This window comes from Canis aureus, chromosome 27, assembly GCF_053574225.1.
Source record: "Canis aureus isolate CA01 chromosome 27, VMU_Caureus_v.1.0, whole genome shotgun sequence".
NCBI classification, from domain to species: Eukaryota; Metazoa; Chordata; class Mammalia; order Carnivora; family Canidae; genus Canis; species Canis aureus.
Genome location: NC_135637.1, coordinates 29,552,680 through 29,577,811, shown reverse-complemented (window position 1 = coordinate 29,577,811; position 25,132 = coordinate 29,552,680). Strand labels below are relative to the sequence as shown.

The window sequence follows — 25,132 nt, the reverse complement described above, 5'->3', positions numbered from 1 at the left end:
TTGTGCCAAGAAAAGCACAGAGGTGCGTTGATGTTCTTTGTGCATCATTGGGAAGATGTGTCATATTAACATGACATATCACTGAGCATATGGGTGGGGAACCGTGCCTCTTGGTGCTATTTTAAATTATTCTTTCTCTGTACATAATCTATCTGATGCCAGTCTACTGGATTTTGGCCATTCTGATTGGTGTGCAATGGTAACTCATTCATGATTGCATTTGCTTTTCCCTAATGATATATAATATGGAACACAATGTCACACGTTTAAATTCCATCTGCCTATCTCCTTTTGTGAAATATCTAGTAATGTCTTTAACTTACTCTTTATTGAGATTTTTTTTGTGCTTTGAGAAGTTCATTGTGTCACTTCTAACCTTCCTTCCTTTTTTCTTTCTTTTTCTGTCTCTCTTTCCTTTCTTTCTTTCCTTCTTATATATATCTGTATTTGTGTATTTATGACTGCTCAACTCTCCAGAAGATTGGCAATTTATCTGAAATATATTGTTTCTGGTTTATTGATTTTCTCTGTTAGGTTTTTTTTTTAATTAATTAATTTATTTATGATAGTCAGAGAGAGAGAGAGAGAGAGGCAGAGACACAGGCAGAGGGAGAAGCAGGCTCCATGCACCGGGAGCCCGATATGGGATTCAATCCTGGGTCTCCAGGATCGTGCCCTGGGCCAAAGGCAGGCGCCAAACCACTGCGCCACCCAGGGATCCCTCTGTTAGGCTTTATTTTTGTCATTATTCAGAGAAAATGGGACACATCTTCTCTTAGAGGTATTTAACATCATTTAACATCGCATTTTCCAGTCAGGCAGGTCATACTAGAAGTGGTTCCATACCAGTCATGGCACCAGCTGCTCTCCATCAGCTCCCATGTTCCTGAAACCCCAAGTCTCTGTGTTCTGCTGCTATAATCTTTGCCTATGAGTTTGGCGAAATACACCAGTGTTTCTAATGACTTGTTGAAGAAGAAATAACTGCTCTGAAGTGATACCAGCATTGGTAGTAAAAGTCCTTATGACGATCTCATCTGGAGGCGTAGAGAACACACAGCCTGAATCCATACATGCTACAAACCAGCTTCCAAACAAAAGCCATTTTGTTCAGTCCCAATGGATTGAGGACAGAACTAAGGAGGTTTGGCCTCAATTCCACACATCTACTTGTCACCTCTATAGGGGTTTCAGCATAACCTGGCACTGAGTTGTCCTCTGCCAGCGCCCGGGGTGATTACCAATCTAGAGCCATCTTAATCCAGTGTTAAAGGTTAGAGGTCCCCAGAATATCCCATAACTCCACAGGTCTTTACAGTTCTGCATAGGTTTCCCTTATTATCTTGGGTATTACTGTGTTATTTATTGCTGGTGTTGTTGTTTGAGTCGCCCTGTATCTGATTGACATTTTTTGCTTACAAATATTGATTCACATTTTTTTTGAGAATCATAATAGGCATTAGATAATAAAGAGGCTAGATAAAATGTATTTCCTTTGGAGTGCGAGGTGGCTCAGTTGGTTAAGTGTCCCACTTATGGTACTGACTCTCAATATGATCCCAGGAACCTGAAATCTAGCCCTGTTCTCAGCTACCTGTTCAGCCTGATAACCTGTTCAGCTATCTGCTAAAATTTCTCTCTCCTCTCGCTCTGCCCTCCCCCACACACTCTCTCTCTTGCTCTAATAATAAAGTCTTTAAAAATATTTTATTATATATTTATCATATGTGTTTATTTTTTTAAGATTTTATTCACTTATTCATGAGAGACAGAGAGACAGGGATGCAGAGACATAGGAAGAGACAGAAGCAGACTCCATGCAGGAGCCTGATGTGGGACTGGATACCAGGACTTCAGGATCTCACCTGGAGCCAAAGGTAGACCCTTAACTGCTGAGCCACCCAGGCATCATTTAACATATGTGTTTAATGCTTATATATTTTTGAAATATAATGTCAAATATATAATATGAATATATATATTACAAATTAGACGCAAATATGAATATTTTTTTCTAAGTGAAAATCAGTTATATGGATGACAGTATAGCATATTCCAGGTTAGCTCCCTGAAGAAGAGCTTGACCATAAAGCAACAGGAAGACTGGGGTGATGACCATCCTGTGTAAATAATGGGAGCAAGTGAACACAAATGACCTCTCTCTGCATGTTTTCCCTCATCACTGAAAAGAAATCCTTTTGATGAGGGAGGAGGTAAAGGGAAGAATCAGGACAGGGCAGAGAAGCCCCAGAACTCTGCTCCCTGAGGACTCACTGTTGGCATTGTCATCCTCCCCTCCTCAAGGGTCTCTTACCCTAGACCCAGGTAGCAATACTGGTGATTCTCTTTTTTTTTATTTTATTATTATTTTTTATTATAAATTTATTTTTATTGGTGTTCCATTTGCCAACATACAAAATAACACCCAGTGCTCATCCCGTCAAGTGCCCACCTCAGTACCCGCCACACAGTCACCCCCAACCCCCGCCCACCTCCGCTTCCACCACCCCAAGTTCCTTTCCCAGAGTTAGGAGTCTTTCATGTTCTGTTTCCCTTTCTGATATTTCCCAATCATTTATTCTCCTTTCCCCTTTATTCCCTTTCATTATTTTTTATATTCCCCAAATGAATGAGGCCATATAATGTTTGTCCTTCGATTGACTTATTTCACTCAGCATAATACCCTCCTGTTCCATCCACGTCGAGGCAAATGGTGGGTATTTGTCATTTCTTTTTTTTTAAATAATAAATTTATTTTTATTGGTGTTCAATTTGCCAAAATACAGAATAACACCCAGTGCTCATCCCGTCAAGTGCCCCCCTCAGTGCCCGCCACCCATTCACCACTACCCCCTGCCCTCCTCCCCTTCCATCACTCCTAGTATATTTCCCAGAGTTAGGAGTCTTTTGGTTCTGTCTCCCTTTCTGATATCTCCTAACCATTTCTTCTCCCTTCCCTTCTATTCCCTTTCACTATTATTTATATTCCCCAAATGAATGAGAACATACATTGTTTGTCCTTCTGCGATTGACTCATTTCACTCAGCATATTACCCTCCTGTTCCATCCACGTCAAAGCAAATAGTGGGTATTTGTCGTTTCTAATGGCTGAGGAATATTCCATTGTATACATAAACCACATCTTTATCCATTCTTCTTTACATGGACACTGAGGCTCCTTCCACAGTTTGGCTATTGTGGCCATTGCTGCTATAAACATCGGGGTGCAGGTGTCCCGGTGTTTCACTGCACCTGTATCTTTGGGGTAAATCCCCAGCAGTGCAATTGCTGGGTCGTAGGGAAGATCTATTTTTAACTCTTTGAGGAACCTTCACACAGTTTTCCAGAGTGGCTGCACCAGTTCACATTCCCACCAAAGGTGCAGGAGGGCTCCCCTTTCTCCACATCCTCTCCAACATTTTTGGTTTCCTGCTTTGTTAATTTTCCCCATTCTCACTGGTTGAGGTGGTATCTCATTGTGGTTGATCCTCTCTCTCTCTCTCTTTTTTTCAACAGAGATATTTTTTTTTTTGCCCAGATATGGGATATCTCCCCCTTCCTGAACATCAGCTCTGAAAAGGACTTCATGGGGATTGAGGATGAAATGTGTCTGGAGAAAGTGAGTCAGAACTGAGAAATCATGAGACTCCAGTGACTCCTGTGCAGCACAATCACACTTCACTGAGGACACTGCCTTCCCAGTTTGCAAGAATTTGTGTATTTTCTTAGATGTCTGGCCCAGAGGTCTTTTCTCACAGGACAAATGTGACAGCTCCCCCTATTGCACTTACATCCTTAGCCCACCATCCCCTCTGACACCATCCAACACTCCTAGGATGGTGTCCAGACTGTGCAATTGGATCATTTTAGTGTCACTGCCCAGGACAGGAGAATGAGGAGGTGCCCCCTCTCGCCTTTGGCCCTGACACTTATTTTCAAATCACTACTGACCTCAGTTATTAAATACATGATGTATTGCGTGGTGCTCATATTACTGGATATTTCAGAATTATCTGACATTGAGTTGCTTCTTCCAGGTGCATGAGGTCCTTATCAGTCTATCATCATTTTGAAACAAGTAAATGTCATAAAGTTCTCAGAGTGCTAAGGTGGTTCACACCTTGTAATATTTCTATGTGACTTCTTTCATTTGAGCATTGTTTTTTTTTGTTGTTGTTGTTGTTGTTGCTGTTGTTGCCTATATATTTTCCTGTCAGGGTGCATCTCTCAGTGCTAAGACTTTTCGGCCTATATTTGCTATGACAATATAATGCCATTAGGGGAAATGTGTCTTCCACTCCTACTGACTTGTCTGAGTTCAAATTTTCCCTTGAGTGTTAGCCAGAAATTCTAATTTGTTTGGAATAGGATCACTCTGGAATAGGAATAGGATCACTCTGGGCCTGTTAATATATGAGAGACACGTTCTTAATGGAATCCCAGGTGAAGGTGAGATTTCCACCCTGTCCTCTGAGAATGGAGGTGATTAGTGTTTGGGGAACCAAGTCAATACCAGAGGGATAAGAGGTCAAAAGTATGAAGATGCCCAGGAGAGGAAAGAAGGTTAAGCAAAAAGTGCAGATGAGAGAGGACCATCTAAGGCAAAAAGAATGGACTTCCTCTGCCTGGACTCTTGCAGGTTCCCCGGCACAGAGTCCCTGCCCCTCCACAGGAGAGCTGTCTGAGGAACCTGCAGAATGTTCTGGAGTGAATGGCTGAGGGCATGAGGAAGCTGGATGGATATAGGGAACCTGAGAGAAGATTGATCCTTTCACAGCTCAGGCTCCTGTCATGTCAGAGAAGCCCCTGTGAACTGAATAACTTGTCATCTGCCACTCACCTTAGTCTTCCAATTTGAGGGAGCTCCTCCTCATTCCTCTCTGGACACCACCCAGTTATTCTTCCCATCACAAGCGTCCTATCCTCAGTTGCCCTCTCTGACATTTGGTCACCTGAACAAAGACCTTAATCATGCTGACTATGTAATTCTTGGTGCTCATGTGTGCAGAGTAGAAATAGGTGGGAGTTCTGGTATCCCACATGGTAGGGGCAAGGGGTCACATGGTGGCTACCACGTCCTGTACGTGAGAGCAGCGTCTTCTCTCTGAGATAGACTGGGTAGCAGGTGGTGTTCTCAAGTGCATTTCAGGTCGCAATTGGGCATTGAACGACGAAGGAAATATGACTGCACAGTCTCTTGGGCACCACCATGATATCTGGGGACAGTCTTGCTACTTCTTTCCTTTTGCTCTTGGGAATGGAGTCACTCATGACATATGGGGTCTTATTCCTCATGACTGTTCCGTACATCAGAATGTATGGAATGGTTATAAATTATTTCCCAAATAATTATACCTTATTTAAAATTCATGGTAATGGCTCTTTTCACAGGAAGAAAGAAAAGATGATGTAGGTTTACATATGGGTTGAGAGAAAGCCACCATGTAATTTCTATAACCAGAAGGTTATAGAGTCACAGCACAGAAGAGCCTCAAATGGGTGGAGTCATTGCTCCAAGTCCCACTGGAGCAGGGTCAGGCCTTTCTCACGTGTGAAGAAGGTTGGCATCAGTCCCTCTTTCTTGTCAGTTGCCCAGAGCCCCCTGGTGTCCCAACAATTGTGTTCTGTATTTATCAAAATGGTGCTTCACAGTCAGGTTTTTCAGTGACAGAATAAGATAAACCTATTTAAAATTTTTAAATGATAATCATGATACTCAATTAGGGAGATAAGTAATGAAATGTGGAGAAAAATAAATCATGAAAACAGGTATACTTTATTAAGAAGAAAAAATGGTCCAAGAAAGCCTAAATAGACCAATTTCCTTAGAAAAAATACACAATATAATTAGAAACCCTTCCTCAAAAAGGCATAAAATACAGTCAGCTTCAGAAGAAAAACAAATGAAAATGAAGATACAACAATTCAAAATCTTTAGAATACAGCAAAAGCAGTCCTAAGAGAGAAATACATCTCAATACAAGCATCCCTCAAAAATTTTGAAAAAAACCAAATACACCAGATAACCTCACACCTAAAGGAACTGGAGAAGAACAGTAAATAAAACCTACACCAAGCAGAAGAAGAGAGCAGAACTCAATGAAATAGAGATCAGAAGAACTGAAGAAGAAATCAACAAAACCAGGATTTGATTCTTTGAAAGAATTAATAAGATAGATAAACCGTTAGCCAACTTTATTTAAAGGAAGAGAGAAATTACTTCAATTAATAAAATCATGAATGAAAGAAGAGAGATCACAACCAATACCAAGGAAATACAAACAATTTTAAAAACGTAATACAAGCAGCTATATGCCAATACATTATGCAATCTAGGAGAAAAGGATGCATTTCTGGAAAACCACAAATTACCAAAACTCTGACTGGAAGAAATAGAAAACTTGGACAGGCCAAAAGCCAGGGAGAAAACTGAAGCAGTCATCAAAAACCTCCCAAGACACAAACGTCCAGGGCCAGATGGCTTCCCTGGGGAATTCTACCAAACGTTTAAAGAAGAAATAATGCTTTTTCTACTAAAGCTGTTGTGAAGGATAGAAAGGAACAAAATACTTTCAAACTAGTTTTATGATGCCAGTATCACCTTAATTCCAAAACCAGACAAAGACCCCACCAAAAAGGAGAATTAGAGACCAATATCCCTGATGAACACAGACGCAAAAATTCTCAACAAGATACTAGCCAATAGGATCCAGCAATACATTAAGAAGATTATTCCCGGTGGCCAAGTGGGATTTATCCCCGAGATGCAAGGCTGATTCAATACTCATAAAACAATCAACAGGATATATCACATCAAAAAGAGAAAAACAAAACCCTATGATCCTGTCAATTGGTGCAGAAAAAGCATTTGACAAAATACAGCATCCATTCCTGATCAAAACTCTTCAAAGAGTAGGGATAGAGGGAACATTCCTCAGGATCTTAAAAGCCATCTATGAAAAGACCACAGCAAATATCATTCTCAATGGGGAAACACGAGAGCCTTTCCCCTAAGATCAAGAACATGACAGGGATGTCCACTCTGTACAACATTGCTACTCAAAATAGTATTAAAAGTCCTACATCAACAGTCAGGCAACAAAAAGAAATAAAAGATATTCAAATTGGCAAAGAAGAAGTCAAACTCTCCCTCTCTGCAGATTACGTGATGCTGTATATAGAAAACCCAAATGACTCCACCCCAAGATTGCTAGAACTCATACAGCAATTCAGCAATGTGACAGGATACAAAATCAATGCACAGAAATCAGTGGCATTTCTATGCACTAACAATGAAACTGAAGAAAAAGAAATTAAGGAGTCAATTCCATTTACATTTGCACTCGAAAGCATAAGATACTAGGAATAACGAGAACAAAAAAGGTAAAGCATCTACACCCTAAAAACAACAGAACACTTCTGAAAGAAATGGAGGAAGACACAAAGAGATTGAAAAAAATTCCATGCTAATGGATTGGAGGAATTAATATTGTGAAAATATCTATGCTACCCAGGGCAATTTACACGTTCAATGCAATCCCTATCATAGTACCATGGACTTTCTTTCTTTTGTTTTATTGCAGTTCAAATTGCCAACATATACCATAACTCCCAGTGCTCATCCCATCAAGTGCCCCCTTCGGTGCCTGTCAGCCAGTCACCCCCAACACCCACCCACCTCCTTTTCCACCACCCTTTGTTTGTTTCCCAGAGTTAGGAGTCTCTCATGTTCTGTCTCCCTAATATTTCCCACTCATTTTCTCTCCTCTCTCCTTATTCCCTTTTACTCTTTCTTATATTCCCCAAATGAATGAGACCATATACTGTTTGTCCCTCTCTGATTGACTTACTTCACTCAGCATAACACCCTCCAGTTCCATCCATGTCGAGGCAAATGGTGGTTATTTGACATATCTAATGGCTGAGGAATATTCCATTGTATACACAAACCACATCTTCTTTATCCATTCATCTTTCAATGGACACCAAGGCTCCTTCCACAGTACCATGGACTTTCTTCAGAAAGTTGGAAGAAAGCATCTTAAGTTTGTGTGTAATCAGAAAAGACCCCGAATAATCAGGAGAATATTGAAGAACAAAACCAGAGCCAGGGCATGACAATGCCATATTTCAGGTTGTACTACAAAGTTTTGATCATTAAGACAGTATGGTACTGGCACAAAAACAGACACATAGATCAAAGGAATAGAATGGAGAACCCAGAAATGGGCCCTCAACTCTATGGTCAATTAATATTTGACAAAGCAGGAAAGACTATCCAGTGGAAAAAAGACAGTACTGTTCAATAAATTGGGCTGGAAAAATTGGACACCCAGATGCAGAAAAATGAATCTAGCATATTCTCTTACACCATACACAAAGATAAACTCAAAATGGATGAAAGATCTAAATGTGAGACAAGATTGCATCAAAATCCTAGAGGTGAACACAGGCAACACCCTTTTTAGACTTGGCCACAGCAACTTCTTGCTAGATATATCTATGAAGGCAAGGGATACAAAAGCAAAAATATACTATTAGGACTTAATCAGGATAAAAAGCTTCTACACATCAAAAGAAACATTAAAAAAAACCAAAAAGACAAACTACAGAATGGGAGAAGATATTTACAAATGATGTATCAGATAAAGGGCTAGTTTCCAAGATCTATAAAGAACATAGTAAGGTCAACAGCAAAGAAACAAACAATCCAATCATGAAATGGGCAAAAGATATAAAGAGGCATTTCACAGAGGAAGACAGACATGGCCAACAAGCACATGAGGAAATGCTCCCCATCACTTGCCATCAGGGAAATGCAAATCAAAACCACAATGAGATACCACCTCACACCAGTGAGAATGGTGAATATTAACAAGACAGGAAATAACAAATGTTGGAGAGGATGTGGAAAAAGGGGAACCCTCAATCATTGTTGGTGGGAATGTGAACTGGTACAGCCACTCTTGAAAACTGTATGGAAGTTCCTCAAAGAGTTAAAAATAGATGTACCATATGACCCAGCAATTGTACTGCTGGAGATTTACCGCAAAGATATTGATGCAGTGAAACAGCAGGACACCTGCACCCCAATGTTTATAGCAGCCATGTCCACAATAGCCAGACTGTGGAACGAGCCTTGGTGTCCATCGAAAGATGAATGGATAAAGAAGATGTGGTCTATGTATACAATGGAATATTTCTCAGCCATTAGAAACAATGAATACCCACCGTTTGCTTCAATGTGGATAGAACTAGAGGGTATTATGCTGAGTGAAGTAAGTCAATCGGAGAAGGACATACATCATATGGTTTAATTCATATGGGAAATATAAGCACTATTGAAACGGAATGGAGATAAAATGAGTAGTAAATATCAGTGAGGGTGACAAAACAAGAATGCCTCCTAAGTCTGGAAAACAAACAAGGCATAGTGGAAGGGGTGTTGGGCGGGGGGATAGGGTGTCCGGGTGAGGGGCACTGAGTGGGGCATTTGAAGGGATGAGCACTGGCTGCTAAACTATATGTTGGCAAAACTGACTCCAATAAGAACACAAAAAAAAGGGCAGCTCAGGTAGCTCAGTGTTTTAGCGCCGCCCTCAGCCTGGGGGGTGATCCTGGAGACCCAGGATCCAGTGCCACGTTGGCTCCCTGAATGGAGCCTGTTTCTCCCTCTGCCTGTGTCTCTGCCCCCCCCTCTCTCTCTCTCTCCTCTCTGTGTATTTTCAGGAAAAAATCAATAAAATCTTTTTAAAGATATTAAAAAACACAAACAAACAAACAAATGAAAACAAAAGAACCTAAAAAAAAGAAAACAAAAGAACCTAACAAACCTTCAGAGATCATAGTTTGATTTGATTATATATATACTTTTTCGAATGTGTGGGTGACTCAGCCGATTGATTCTTTTTTTTTCCATTTGAAAGCAGTTATTTATTAACTAATCAGATTAGAAAAATAATCATGCTAGATACCTTAGTTCATCCTTCTAATAAGCCAATTAATCTGGTCTTCCCTGTTCTCAGCATCTCGAACTTCTTCAAAATGAGTGATCTTTTTCTTCATTCCGCCGCATGGAGAAGATAATTTGAAGGGCCATAAAAAGTTGTTCGTTTCTTTGAAATGTTTTCCAACAGTATAGATTTTGTGAATCAGATCCTCCATGCAGATGATACCATATTTACCACTAGATCGGGCAATATGTTATCTGTCAGGGCATTTCGCTTCTTGTTGATCTTACCATAACCATGCTTGTAGATCAACTCATTCACTGACTTCAGGTTTGGGTACACCCTACTGTATATGGTTCCACAATCCTCAGCATGTTAACTGAAGCCTGTTGAGCTTAACAAAAGTGCCATTGAAGACCTGGCAAAGGTGAAAAAGTTGCAGCACCTTTGGAACCTCTGGGCTCACAACATTGATACCTCCGATCCTTTTTTTTTTTCTGTTTTATTTTCTATTTTCTTAATAATAAATTTATTTTTTATTGGTGTTCAATTTGCCAACATACAGACTAACACCCAGTGCTCATCCCGTCAAGTGCCCCCGTCAGTGCCCGTCACCCATTCACCCCCACCCCCCGCCCTCCACCCCTTCCACCACCCCTAGTTAGTTTCCCAGAATAGGAGTCTTCATGTTCTGTCTCCCTTTCTGATATTTCTCACACATTTCTTCTCCCTTCCCTTATATGCCCTTTCACTATTATTTATATTCCCCAAATGAATGAGAACATATAATGTTTGTCCTTCTCAGATTGACTTATACCTCTGATCCTGATGACAAATGCTAATTTGGGTTCTGCAGGCACAGAGCAGTTGCCAGCTTTTCTTGCCATCCTTGCCATTCGCATCTCAGTTCTGTACATCTGCCTGGAGTCCTTGTAGTAATGCTTAGCCTTTTCATAGATAAGCTTCCTCCTTGCCTTTTGAAGCATCTTTTGGGCAAACTTTTTTCTCAGATGCTTGATCTTCAACTCTGTGAAATTCCTTTACTTTTTCTTAAGGGTTTCTGGCACAGCAGGAACCCTCTTTTTCTTCTCTTCTGCACCCTCCATGGTTCTAGCCAGAAAAGCGTTTGATTGTCTGATTCTTGTTTTTATCTCAGATCATGACCTCAGTGTCATGAGATCGAGTCCCACCATGTCAGATTCATCACTCAGTGGGGAGTCTGCTAGAGATTCCCTCACTCCCTCTCCCCCTGCCTCTCCCCCAATCTTTTCCTTTCTCTGTCTCTCTAAAAATAAATGTCATATATATATACATGAAATTTAAAACAATGGAAATTTTAAACTCTTATGGAAATGAAGACAATAGGGATACATACACATGACACATAGAGTACAGAAAAAGAAAGATTGCAGAATACCGTGAACTAAAAAAAAGAAATAGTGATTCAAGTGTTCTAAATAAATTATGAACAGTGAGATTGCATTGTCAGACTAATATATTCAGACCCCATAACCATTATGAATTATTATAGGTATGCAGTGGGTTTTCATAAAGATAATTGCTCTAGCAACAGTCATACTAATGAATTAACAGAATCAAATTACATGATCTCGCTAGACCTAGAAAGAACTGTTGTCTATGTGAAAGCAAAGTCCTCATAAAATTCACATAAATAGGATCCCTGGGTGGCGCAGTGGTTTGGCGCCTGCCTTTGGCCCAGGGCGTGATCCTGGAGACCCGGGGTCGAATCCCACATCAGGCTCTGGTGACGGAGCCTGCTTCTCTCTCTGCCTATGTCTCTGCCTCTCTCTCTCTCTCTCTCTGTGACTATCATAAATAAATAAATAAAAGGATATTAAAAAAATTAAGAAAAAAATAAAATTCACATAAATAGAAACAGAGAAATTTTACAATGATGACACACTCTCTCCCAAACACATAAAACTCAGTCTCACACCGAGGAAAATAGCTAATGGGGAGGTGGGGGGGAAGACATTTCTACCATTTCAGGAATATGCAAATGTGACCTAAATACCATTAAACTCAACATCTTGGGGATCCCTGGGTGGCTCTGCAGTTTAGCGCCTGTCTTGAGCCCAGGGCATGATCCTGAAATCCACGATCAAGTCCGAAATTGGGCTCCATGCATGAAGCCTGCTTCTCCATCTGCCTGTGTCTCTGCCTCTATCTTTCTCTGTGTCTCTCATGAATAAATCAATAAAATCTTTAAAATTAAATAAATAAACTCAACATCTTTCTTCAAGTATTAGAGGATGCAAGTGAACAAAAAAAAATCCTGGTTAGGATTCAGCATTGATGAGAATGGAAAGGGAGTTATGTCAGAAGATCCAAATCTATGATTCAGACATAGATACTCTGGAATTGGTGCATCAGTGACAGAAACAATCACTCAATGAGCAAAAAGAACAGGCAATCATATTGAAGATGAGTAAGAGGATTCCATGAGTCTGGAAACTTCTAGAAATAGCTAAATGACCAAGGATGGAGATCCTGGATTCCTCAGAGGTCAGGTGGGAGGTAATCAGCCTGGTCCTGCCATGCCCATTCCATGTATTTCAGCAGAAAGAGACCCTGTATCACAACCTGATAGGGGAGATGACCTTTCTGTGTCCTTTGAGGCCTTTCTTTTTCTTTGAGGCCTTTTTCTAGGAAGATGATACAGTGAATGTCTTTGGGGTCACAAGGGAAGGAGTAGCACTGAGACCCAGGTGGTAGCCCTGCATGGACTTGGACCCATGTTGGCAACAGGAATAGCAGACACAGGAGCCACACACTGAGACAGAGCAGCTGCTGGGGCCTCCCCCTCCCAGCAGATGACAAAGGGGTTTCTGGTCTCCGTTCTCAAGGACCTGAGATTCTATGTGATCCTTGAAATGCTGTCACTGGAGGGGCAGTGAAGCATGACCTCATCCTCCTGGCTCAGCCCAGCAATGGCCAGAGAGCCAGAGCTGCCAGACATGGAGGCAGAGAATGGACCAGGGTCCACAGAAGGTCCAGCCATCATAATACATGAGGATTTGACTGCCCACTCATGGAGCTGTTGGTAGCAGGACACATATTGGACACTCCTGATGTGTCCTGACTCAGAGCTGGATTCAGGGTCCCTGTTTCTGCCCTGACCTGTCATGGACTCTGTCCTCAGGGCAGCTGACCTTGGCACCCAGGAATCGGTACTCAATTTTAGAAAATCATACAATATCTTGATCCCAAGTACAGACTTCAAGGAGAAGTTTAAGAGAATGTGGAAAAATTATAGATAAATTCCTTGAGGTGGTGTCTCAGACGCCTGTTTATATCAAACAAACAAAGAAGCACTGACTTGGCCAAACTTTCAGGACTGCACCGGCAGCCCCATCACAGTGGGGATGGCAGGTTTGTGTCTCACTTCCCCCGAGGCCCAGAGCACTGTGTGAGCACCAAGCGTGGGATCAAAGGACTGGCAGTAATAATCAGCCTCGTCCTCAGCCTGAAGCCCAGTGATGGTCAGGGTGGCTGAGTTGCCAGACTTGGAGCCGGAAAACCGGTCAGGGACCCCTGACGGTCGATCCCCAACACTGTACACGAGGAGTTTAGGGGCCTTTCCTGGGAGCTGTTGGTACCAGCTCGCACCAACAATACCGATGTTGTTCCTGCTTCCAGAGCAGGAGATGGTGACCCTCTGGCCAAGGGACCCCGACACTGAGGTCGGCTGAGTCAGCACAGACTGGGCCCAGGACCCTGCAAGGGGGAGAGACACAGAGAGGGTGATGCTCTTTTCAACAGAAAAGGGGAAAAATCAGAGCCCATGTGCCCTCCCAGGATCCCTTCCCCTTTCCCCATATCCAGTCACCTGTGCAGTGAGCGAGGAGTGTGAAGAGGAGAGGGGACCAGGCCATGTCGGAGGACATCACTGATTGATCCTGCCTTCTGGGGACCCACAGCTGAGCAGACCTCCTCTAATCTCTCCCTTCCCCTATTCAACCTCTGAGAGAGGGAGGGGCCATCCATGCAAATAAGACCCTAGTCCCTGTGTCTTAAGACACAAAGGGCTAGGGCTGGGAGGGGCTGCATGGGACAGGGGTGCAGAGGTCCCAGCTATGAGCCCTGACACAGGCAGTATCAGGTGGCAGGTTTTCTGCTCTGATCAACCCTTATCCCTCAGAAACATGTGAAGGGTGCTCCCTGGGTCTAGGCCTAGACACAGCATTGTACAACATAGTGACACGAGTCCATTAGGGATAACTCCTGCCTCCTCATTACACTGCCCAATGTCAAGTTCCTTAGGGCCAGGACAGATGTCCCCTTATGTGGCCTCCCATCCCCACAGGACACATTTTTCCCTATTCATGCTCCACATAGTGAGTCTGTCCACAGATCCCTGGGCTGTTCATGGGACAGGACTGAGGTGATGTCTCTTGTAGAATCACATAGATGAGGATCACGTCCAGAGCAGGGATGAGTCCACATTGACACATGGCCAGTTCTGAGCAGGAGGCTGATTTCTTTCCTCTTACCTGGTTCCTCTCTGTTTGGAGAGTCCTCTTCTCCCAGAAGTTCCCTCAGCACTGAGGACCAGGGAGCACTCTTTCCAGGCTGTGGGTAGAAGCTGTCGTGTGCATTGTAGAGGATTATACACTGGACATACCTCAGAAATCTCTGCCAGGCCTGAGTTCCCAGCAGGGAGCACAGGGCCCAGCCCCCAGGACCAGGCTCCTTAGTGTCAATGGTCCTCAGTAAGCAGTGGAGTAGGGACCACAGGGCAGTCCCACCGCGCCCCCTGCTGGTTGCAGAGCACACACTCACCCTGGCCCAAAGACCTGAGTCCAGCTTGTTTCTGCAACTTACCAGGTCCCTGTCTATTCTCACATCTCTCATCTGATTTCTAGAGACGGCGATTCCAGTATATTGTACCTGATTCTTTTGTATCTCACACTCGAGTGGTGTTTCAATCTCAGGAGTTTCAGGAACGTACATCAATGGCAACTATTTTCACCCCAGAGAAGACCCTACACACTTTGAACCACTTCATTGGTCTGTGATTTTGGATAAACGTTCATTGTTAGTTTTCCATCAGTTTTGCTTCCAGATAAGAGTTTTTACCTACTGTGCCATAAATTACCTTGTGTTGCACTACTTCAAGTTGTCATAAGAGAAAGATTGCCTGGGACGCCTGGGTAGCTCAGCAGTTGAGCGTCTGTGTTTGGCTTGGGGGTGATCCTGGGGTCCTGGGATCGAGTCCAACATGGGCCTCCCCACAGAGAGCCTGCTTCTCTCTCTCCCTATGTCTCTTTCTCACTGTGTCTCTCATGAATAAAGAAATAAAATCTTAAAGAAAGACTGCTCTAATCGCTACCATGACAGAAGCATGATGTATGTCATTTTGCAGATTCTACGTTTACAGCACGCCACACTGTCAAAAAATAGAAAGAAATAGAGGAACCAATTCTTAGACATTTATATCTGGGCTTCTATCTTTGCCTCCCCCATGTGAAGAAACTTCTTTTCTGTCAACACTGAACTCCTGCACCATTATTCAATAGATTTGCCACCATGGGAGCTTTCCAAGGAATTTTGGATGAGGAGGTAAATATTAGAATTTATTGATCCTATGGTGTGTTTTTACCAAGTTCATGCTTATGTAAGCAAATGACAATTTTCCTGGTACCTGGTTTGGTGAATTGTCAGCAGATGATCATACACCTGACCTGTATGTTGTAGTTCATTTGCTCAAGGACATTGTCTTCAGTGCTCAGAATATGCTCTATGATCCAGCCACTCCCTCTGGTTTCTTCAATCAGCAGCTGGAGGCTAATCATGTCCTTTCTTCTTCCCTGCAGGAACCCATTTAATCCAGTCCATGGGACTGTCACCTTCACCAAGAATGAAGTCTGTGTTCTTCTCTTGTTCGGTCCTAATATCAAGTGCTTAGTTCCCAACTCTTATTTGATCAATTCAGCCCTCCAAATATGAAATGTTCCACAAGCAGAAGTCATTGTCTTTGCCTTAGATCTATTCCTCTTTTTTTTTTTTAATTGAAGTTCGATTTGCCAACATATGGTATAACACTCAGTGCTCATCCCATCAAGTGATCTATTCCTCTTCATGGGAATCCTATTCCGGTGAATTCACACATTCATTCAAGAACCTGGTGTTGACTGTTGGGTGTTTACCCCAAAGATTCAGGTGCAATGAAACACTGGGACACCTGCATCCCGATGTTTATAGCAGCAATGTCTACAATAGCCAAACTGTGGAAGGAGCCTCAGTGTCCATCGAAAGATGAATGGATAAAGAAGATGTGGTTTATGTATAAAATGGAATATTACTCAGCCATTAGAAATGACAAATACCCACCATTTGCTTCAACGTGGATTGAACTGAAAGGTATTATGCTGAGTGAAGTAAGTCAATTGGAGAAGGACAAACATTGTATGTTCTCATTCATTTGGGGAATATAAATAATAGTGAAAGGGGATATAAGATGTGTGGGAAATATCAGAAAGGGAGACAGAACGTAAAGACTGCTAACTCTGGGAAACGAACTAGGGGTGGTAGAAGGGGAGGAGGGCGGGGGGTGGGAGTGAATGGGTGACGGGCACTGGGTATTATTCTGTATGTTAGTAAATTGAACACCAATAAAAAAAATGAAAAATGAAAAAAAAATAAAAATAAAAAATAAAAAATAAAAAAAAAAGAAAGGGGATATAAGTGAAAGGAGAAGAAATGTGTGGGAAATATCAGAAAGGGAGACAGAACATAAAGACTCCTAACTCTCGGAAAAGAACTAGGGGTAGTGGAAGGGGAGGAGGGTGGGGGTGGGGGTGAATGGTTGATGGGCACTGAGGAGGGCACTTGACGGGATGAGCACTGGGTGTTATTCTGTATGTTGGCAAATTGAACACCAATAAAAAATAAATTTATTATAAAAAAATAGAGACTTGTTGAATTCATCCTTGGTGTCAGGCTAGGTTTTGAGCTTCGTGGATACAGTAATAACACATATACACAAAAGGAAAAAAAATCAAATGTGGGACACACAGCAAAGAGAGTCACAGAGAAACATCTCCACGTAGGTGGTATTACCCGACCAGTGATCATCCTGGGTATCTGGAGCCCACTGACTGCTTAGAACCCCTCACCTCCTACAGAACATCAACAATGACCTCCTTCATGCTCTCTCTGCAGCTTACCCTTTGCCTTCCCACGTCCCTGCTCCATTCCAGGTGCCTGAGTGAAGATGTCCAGCCCCGCTCACCTGGTGTGGGTTTCCAACGCTTTAGGGGGCTTCGCAGGTATGAGCAGAAATGTGCCCCTGTCCTCAAGGGAACAGAGACAGGAGAAAGAGGAAGGCTACTCCAGGTCAGCAGATGACTAATAAGCAAAGGAGGAGTGCATACAAGGTTTGTGTTGGTCAGCAGCAAGACAAATAGATCCTCACACACATCCACTAAGTCTTATGTTTATGAAGATACTTTTACTATATTGAGGCCTGTGTACAGCATATAAACACCACATCACTATTTAAAGGATACATTCTTGGAGTGCACTCTGGGAGCAGCTAAGTCAAGCAGAACCCACCATCCACAGACAAGGACAGAGTTGAATTACCTCAGAGTGCCTGAGTCCCAGCTTCTGAATCAGTCTGTGATTACAACTTTTTACAATATTCCCCAGCAACTGGCAATGCAGAGTTCGTCCTGTGTCCTGTCTACCAATTTCTCATTTTATTTTTAATTAATTTATTAAAGATGTTATTTATTTATTCATGAGACACACACACACACAGAGGCAGAAACACAGGTAGAGGGAGAAGCAGGCTCCATGCAGGGAGCCTGATGCAGGACTTGATCCCAGGACTCCAGGATCTCTCCCTTGGCCGAAGGCAGGCGCTAAACTGCTGAGCCACCCAGGGATCCCCAATTTTCTCATTTTTAATCTGTATTTAGGAATGTATAATTAGGGGGTGCCTGGGTGGCTCAGTTGGTTAATCATCTTTCAGCTCAAGTCATGATCCTGATGTACTGGGATGGAGTCCTGTGTTTGGCTCCCCACTGAGCAAGGATTCTGCTATGCCACCTCCTTTCTCTTCATCTCTCTCACAAATAAATAAACAATAACTTAAAAGGAAATAATTTCGTATTAGGGCTCCAGTTAAGAGGCAGGTGATAAACTGCTGGAAGCGATGGTACAGGGGTAAGGCCTGGAAGATGCTGGTTCTTGGGAGACAGTGACCACTCTCCTCACTTGGCCTGTGACTACATGGAGGAGGGAGACAGGATTCCATCCATGGTGGAGACACCAGCTCTTGGGCCTTCAGGCCCCACCCGAGCCTTGGATCCCAGGTCTTATACCCTCCGCACAGTGTTGAGATGGACTGGCACCTTCCTACCCATCTGCTTCCTCCAAGGTTGGTATTTAACAAGAGTGGAGGTGCAAACTGAGAAGTCAGTTCTCTCAGATTTGCGGCCTGTGCTTCTCCCTCATCGCTGCACCCAGACTTTATCTCTCACACGCAGACATGGCCTCCCCAGGTGCCTCCACCGAAGCCTGTTTATGGAGCTCACTTGTAAGTGCTTGAAAGTCCTCAGGCCCCACTTCTGATTTCTCAGGTGTCCCCCCAGGACTCCTGCCCCTCTGTGTTCCACCACGGAATGAAGCCCCTGAATCTACTACCCTGGAGTCTGCCCAACACCCTGTCCCAGATCTCATCTTGCATGGAAGAGTCCTTCAGCTCAGATTCAACAGACACTTACGATGCGCCTCCCTCGGTCCAGTCCCCATCCTTAGCTCTGGGGCGAGAAGGGAAACAGAAGACCCAGTTATGCCCCATGAAGGCTCAGTTCTTCCAAGGACTCACTCCATACAACTAGCTCTTCATGTGGAGAATAGCCCTCCTCAAGGAGAGGAGACATTTCTGGTCACAGAGGAGACCCCCTTCTCTGTGCCTCTCCAGACAGGCCCTGATGTGGAACCCCACAGGTGGCAGGTGTGACCGTGGACACCCTGCAGGCAGGGCAGAGGTTTCTACTCACTGTCCCTGTGCTCCAGCCAGGGCAGCAGACATAACTGATCACAGATGTCATCAGATCACACACCTGACAGATCTGAGCAGGATCCTGACCCTCACAGGCCTGTGGGGACATAGCCAGCATCCCTCAGGACCTTGAGCCTCCCAAACCCATACTGCCTCCTGATGGCAGGAATGTGTCCACTCGACCTGGAAGGGCTCCTGCCTTGAAGCCAGAGCCCAGGGCTGCTTTCTGTAGACATTCCTGCCCTCTTCAGAGCTGCTAGTCTCAGTTTCCAATGCGGGGAGTCCCGTGGATTTGGTTTGGAAACGTGCCAGTCAGGAAAGGCAGCTGTGGTAGCTGAGGGGACATTGTCAACAGACCCAAGATTCAGAGGGAAGGGAAAACATATAAATTCTGCTAAAATATCATTGTCACTGTGGGTGACACCATTCTTACTAAAGAAGACTCACTGTCCGGGCTTATGCTTGAAAATAAAAAAATTGCAGAAGGATAAATGTAGTGGTCTGACGGGCCTGCCATAAGAAGATGACTGTCCACACGTTCAACCCCTTTTCCTCCGTAGACCCCAGGGATGGCAGATGTCTGCCTTCTCTTGGAAGATTTGCATCTTTTAAAATGTGGTTAAACTGTGATCCTACAATGAACATATCATGTTTTATATGTGGGCCCCTTCCTGGGTAACATCTTAGTTGGTCCCAGCTTTGGGTGATTAGATACAAACTTGGAATTAATATCCACATGTGGATTTCTAGGCACTTGCAGTTTTTAATGATTGTGAATGAATCTGCTGTAATTATTCACATGGAGGTTTCCCTGTGGCAAATGTTTTGGATGTATTTATTTAATTTTACACTGGCATCTATTTAGAAATCACCCAAGATTAGAAACTGCTCAGTGCCAGTTATACTCATGTAGATAATAATATCAGATTAAAATAAGGGCTGACTTAGTCTTCAAGCACTTCATGGGTACAGTTGAGGTCCCATGATATTTTCAAGTGCAAAATAATTTCTTTCATTTAATTCAAATCACAAAGAAAAAAATGAATATAAATCAGCATAGAAGTAAGTGTTCCCCAGCTGATAAGGACAAGAAATTTTTGTTTTCATGAAGCCTCTTTGTCTACAAATGGGCTGGTATGAGTAGCTTTGAGGACAGAAGGGATAGGAGGAGCCTCTTTTGCATGTGGTTCCCCTGGATGGACCTTGGTCCATGGCGTCAGCAGCAGGAGCATAAGAAACAGAAATACAAAAAATAGACATTCCCCTGAAGACTAATGGGAGGATAGCATAGTGTTGAAACTTGAACAAATAGGTAAATGACCAAGAATAGGAACCTCAGATTCCTCAGATGTCAGGTGAGAGATGAACACAGTGGGCTTACCACTCCCTTGTCTCTGAATTGAGGTCAAAGAGATTCTGTGTCCCAACCAGATGGGAGCCATAGCCCTTCTGTGTCTTCTGAGACCCCTTGTCTAGGAAGGGGCTGCTATGAGTTCTGGAGGAAGGGAGGGAAGGAGTAGCCCTCATTCCCACATGGTGTCCTTGGAAAGACGTGGGCCGATGGTGGCAGTAGCAAGAGCCTCAGAAGCAGAAGCCACAGATTGAACCTCACCAACACCTGGAGACCCATTCTGCCAGATGAGAAAAGGGTTCTGATCTCAGTTCTGACAAGTCAGGGGATCTGCATGAACCCTGAGATGCTGTCACAGGAGCTTTACTGGGGGGCCCCTTCATCCTCTGTCCTCAGCCCACAGATGGCCAGAGAGCCAGAGTTGCTGTTGACCAGGTGCTCCAAGGGTCTAACTATCATAGTAGATGGGAATTTGGGGGCCTATTCATGGGAGCTTTTGGTCTCAGGACACATATTGGACATTCCTGACGTGTCTTGACTCAGATGCAGTTGAATTCTGTGCTCCTGGTTCTTCCTTTACATCCTGGACTCTGTCTACTGTCTAGACAGTCCCTGGCACCAGGAATTTCAATTCATTTTTATAAAATTCCCCATATGTTGCTGCCAAGGACAGGGTTGGTAGATAGATTTTAAGCCAATGGGGACAGAACTGTATGCAAAATTCTCTGCGGTAAGCCTCAGATCTGGATTTCAGCCGAAGAGAAAGGAAACAGCTGACTTGGCCAGGAAGTCTGGGCAGCATAGGGATCCCCACTGCTCTGGGAATAGCAGGTTTTCCTCTAACAGCCCCACAGGACTGGATCACTGGAGAAGCACTAGTAATCAACCTATTTTTCAGTCTGGAGCCCATAGGTGGTCAAGGAGCCAGTGATGCCAAAACCAGAGCCAGATAATTGATTGGGGACCCGAGGATCAATTGCTATTGCCATAGATGAGAAGTCTGGGGTCTGTCCTTTTGAGCTGCTTGTACCATTTCACACCATAATCACCAATATTGGGACTCTTCCAAGGCAGGAGAAGGTGACCCTCTGGCCAGGGCCCCAAGCACTAATGGCGGCTGAGTCAGTACAGACTGGGCCCATGACCCTGCAAGGACGAGAGACATAGACAGGTTGTGCAGGCCTGGTGAGCAGACCTCGGGGTGGGTGTGGTCGTGTGGGGGGGCAGGAACCTGAGTCCGGTTCCTGGGTCCCCTCCCCCAGTGCAAGATGGGGGACAGGAGTCCTGCAGGCCTGATCCCTCAAACCAGGCTGACTCCCGGGTATTTCCCTGCAGCGTCCCAGGAGCATGTGGCGTAGTGAGTCCTCCCGTCTGCTGCGAGTCCTCAGGGGTGAGTCGTGTGTCCAATGAGGTGAGACCTGCCCCTCTTCATGTCCTGCAAGGGAATTTTCAGGGAGGATTGAGGACAGTGAGTGTGTGTTGGGAGGGATGTTTGCAGACCTTCAAACCCCAAGGGGAGGAGGAGTCACAGAGGAGCACAAGCTGAATGTCCAAGGTCAGGCTGCAGTACCTGGACATCAGGTGTCATGAAGAAGTGGGGATGGAGATGAACCCCAACCTTTGCACCCACCTGCACACCCCCAGATCCCCAGCCACAGGGAGGCAGAGCTGGGGGTCTCTCTCATCCCTTCATCCCCCAGGGGAGGAGCACTGCATTCTGGTCACAGCTCCCCACTCCCACACAGGGTCACACCTCCTTGGATCAGTGGATGGGATGATGTCACCCTGTGCCCCATCACAGCCCCCAGAAACCTAGATGACATTCTCTGCCTGCACGAAGGTGCTGTCACTCTGGGGTACAGTTTGCTGAGCTGTGATAGCACAGCAGTGTGGTGTGGCTGCCGTCACAGTGCTGTAGAGGAGAGTGACATTATCATGAATACAGTCACCTCACACACTCACCCTCCTCCTTCCTCCACCTGCTGTCAATCCCTGGCCTCCTTACCACCTCTAGATTCCTGTCTCTTCCAAAATACAATGAATTCCAGTGATGTGGAATGTAGCCTGTGGTATGTTCTTCTTCCCTATGAAATGTGCCATTAGGGGATCCCCAGGTGGTTCAGCGGTTTAGCACCTGCCTTCGGCCCAGGGCGTGATCCTGGACTCCTGAGTCCCTTGTTGAGCTCCCTGCACAGAACCTGCTTCTCCCTCTGCCTGTGTCTCTGCCTCTCTCTCTCTCTCTCTCTCTCTCTCAGGAATAAAAAAATAAAATAAAGAAATGTGCAGTTAATACTCATGCATATTTTTGAACTTCAAAACTTATTTTCTTTAAATGTTGATTAATATCACTCTTTATGAATATTCATAATATTGGAGGACGTTTTTCTTAACTCAAGTCTGATAATTTTAAAAAGCTCGTATAAAAATTAGTGTGTAGATTTTTATTCCTTTCACCTGAGGTAATATGAAAAAAGTTTTCATAAACAAGCACATCGGGATTTTTCTCTACAAAGATTTTTTTTTACTTTATATAATTTTGAGTATGGCATTGATTTATGTGTTCAATACAACATCAAATAATGAGAACTAGTCATTTGGTTGAAGCTAAGGGAATAATGATCCCAGCTGCACAGAGCGCTGACATGTGCAACAGCAGAGCAGGGACGGGGCTGAAGGACCATGACAGCTTCATGACTTATGAGAGTTTCATTTACTAAAAAATCAGAAGATGATAAGTGAATGTTCACTAGTCTAGAAGAAACTGTCCCAGCTCATGAGCACAAAATTTTCGGTATTTTTAAAGACTCGTTGTGTACAAATGGGGCTAATCTGAGTGACTCTGAGGTGAGAGACGATGAAGGAGTCTCCATTCCCAGGAGGCACCCCAAGATGCAACTGGACCTGAAGCATCAACTGAAGAATCAGCAGAAACCCAGGGGGAGCCAGGCAGCTGCTGGGGCGCTCACTCACTTTGTAGATGGGTAAGTAGGTTTATGTCTCACTTCCCCATAGGCCTGGAGCACCGTAGGAGCTTTGAGACTGCTGTCATAGGATGAGCAGTAATAATCAGCCTCGTCCTCAGCCTGAAGTCCAGCAATGGTAAGGTGGCTGTGCTGCCTGATTTGGAGCCAGAGAATCGATCAGGAACCCCAGAGGGTCGAGTATTGGTATTATAGATGATGGTTTTGAGGCCTGTTCCTGGGAGCTGCTGGTACAAGCCCACATAGCTGCTATAACTAACATTGGAGCTGCTTCCAGTGCAGGAGATGGTGACCCTCTGGCCCAAGGCCCCAGACACGGAGGCCGGTTGAGTCAGCACAGACTGGGCCCAGGACCCTGAAAGGGGGAGAGACACAGAGAGGGTGATGCTGGGGTCTAGAGACAAGAGAAGGATGCAGGATGGCACACATCCTCCCAGGCCCCATTCACGGTCTCCACATCCATTCACCTGTGAAGTGAACGAGGAGGGTGAGGAGGAGAGGGGACCAGGCCATGGTGGAGGTCTTCACTGATCCTGCCTTCTGTGGTCCCACAGCTGAGCAGAGCCTCCCCTCATCTCTCCCTTCCCCTCTTCATCCTCTGGGAGAGGGAGGCGCTCTCCCGTGCAAATAAGTCCCCAGTTGTCTGGTCCCTCAGTGGCCCTGGGTCAAGTCCCTCTGCCTGGTGATGTGAAGGATGTGGGCAGTTGAGGGGAGGGGCTGTGTAGAAACCTGAGTTAGGGAGGTCCCAGGTGTGAGCCCTCAACAGAGGACACAGGCAGTGCCTGGTGGCAGGTCCCAGCTATAATTATCCTTGACTCTTCAGAAATGGACCCCATCACCCCCTGGTGTCCAATCCCAGATACACTATTGTGTGACTTGGTGATCAGAGCCCATCTAAAACAAAGTGTGCCTCCCCACTGCTCTGTCCACTGCTTTAGGGCCAGGTCACGGTCCCCTTATGTAACTTCTTATAACCTGAGGACAAACTTTCTGCTTTACCTAGACTCCTCAGGGGTACATGTATCCGAAGCCTCATGTGAGTTCTTGACTCAGGACTGAGGTGGTGTCTCTATGCCAACTCCTCTTGGATCAGGATCAAGTCCAGAGCAGTGACGGGTCTCTATGGACATTTGGAAACTTCCTTGTGAGATGCTGTGTTCTCTCCTGTTATGTGACTCCTGCCTGAGTTCTATAGGATTCCTTCCTCGGAGGTTTGTACATCAATGAAGAGACAGGGAGAAATCTCTCCACGTTTTGGGTAGAACCCCTTGAGTTCATTCTGAGGAGATAATATGCTGAGAACCTTTGTCACCTGTCACTACTTGCATTTGGTTGTCACAATAGTTTCCCACACACTGTGGGCAGGGACTTCTTCCTAGAGACTCTCTTCCCAGCACATGCTCACAAGACTGCAGGAGCCCAGCCTCATGAGGTTGCGAGTGTTGCTGACATCAGAGCAGAGGGGTAAAGATGCTGGAAGTTCTTGTCAGACAGGAGTGACTGCTGAAGTTGCTCTGACAGAGACCAAGGGACAGAGTGATGTATGAGTCACCACTTAGTCAACTGTGCATTTAAAATGGACGTGGCCTTTTCACACAATATTCCTCACGATAAGATTTTTTAAACTCAGTGACAAAGTCATTGTGAGTCTGCAGGTGGAAACACTATCCACCTTTCCCAGATCTGTGCTTAGTGAGAGGGAATATGGATATAAAATCTGGCCAAGAAATTGGATGCAAAAACTGTAAAAGGATGCCTTCTGTTCTTGGTTGAAACAGAGTCTACAAACTTTATGAAATCGACTTTCTATTTTTGG

At 44.4% G+C, this 25,132-nt stretch overlaps 1 pseudogene across 1 annotated transcript in view; it reads right to left on the bottom strand.

Annotated features, from left to right (window-relative positions):
• LOC144299429 (immunoglobulin lambda variable 1-47 pseudogene) overlaps positions 1-23,865 on the bottom strand; it is a 365,984-nt pseudogene extending 342,119 nt beyond the window's left edge. Inside the window, exon 1 of the transcript XR_013366169.1 lies at positions 23,784-23,865. The product of XR_013366169.1 is annotated as an immunoglobulin lambda variable 1-47 pseudogene (transcript). The remainder of the gene's footprint in view (positions 1-23,783) is intronic.
• Positions 23,866-25,132: the final 1,267 nt, after the last annotated feature.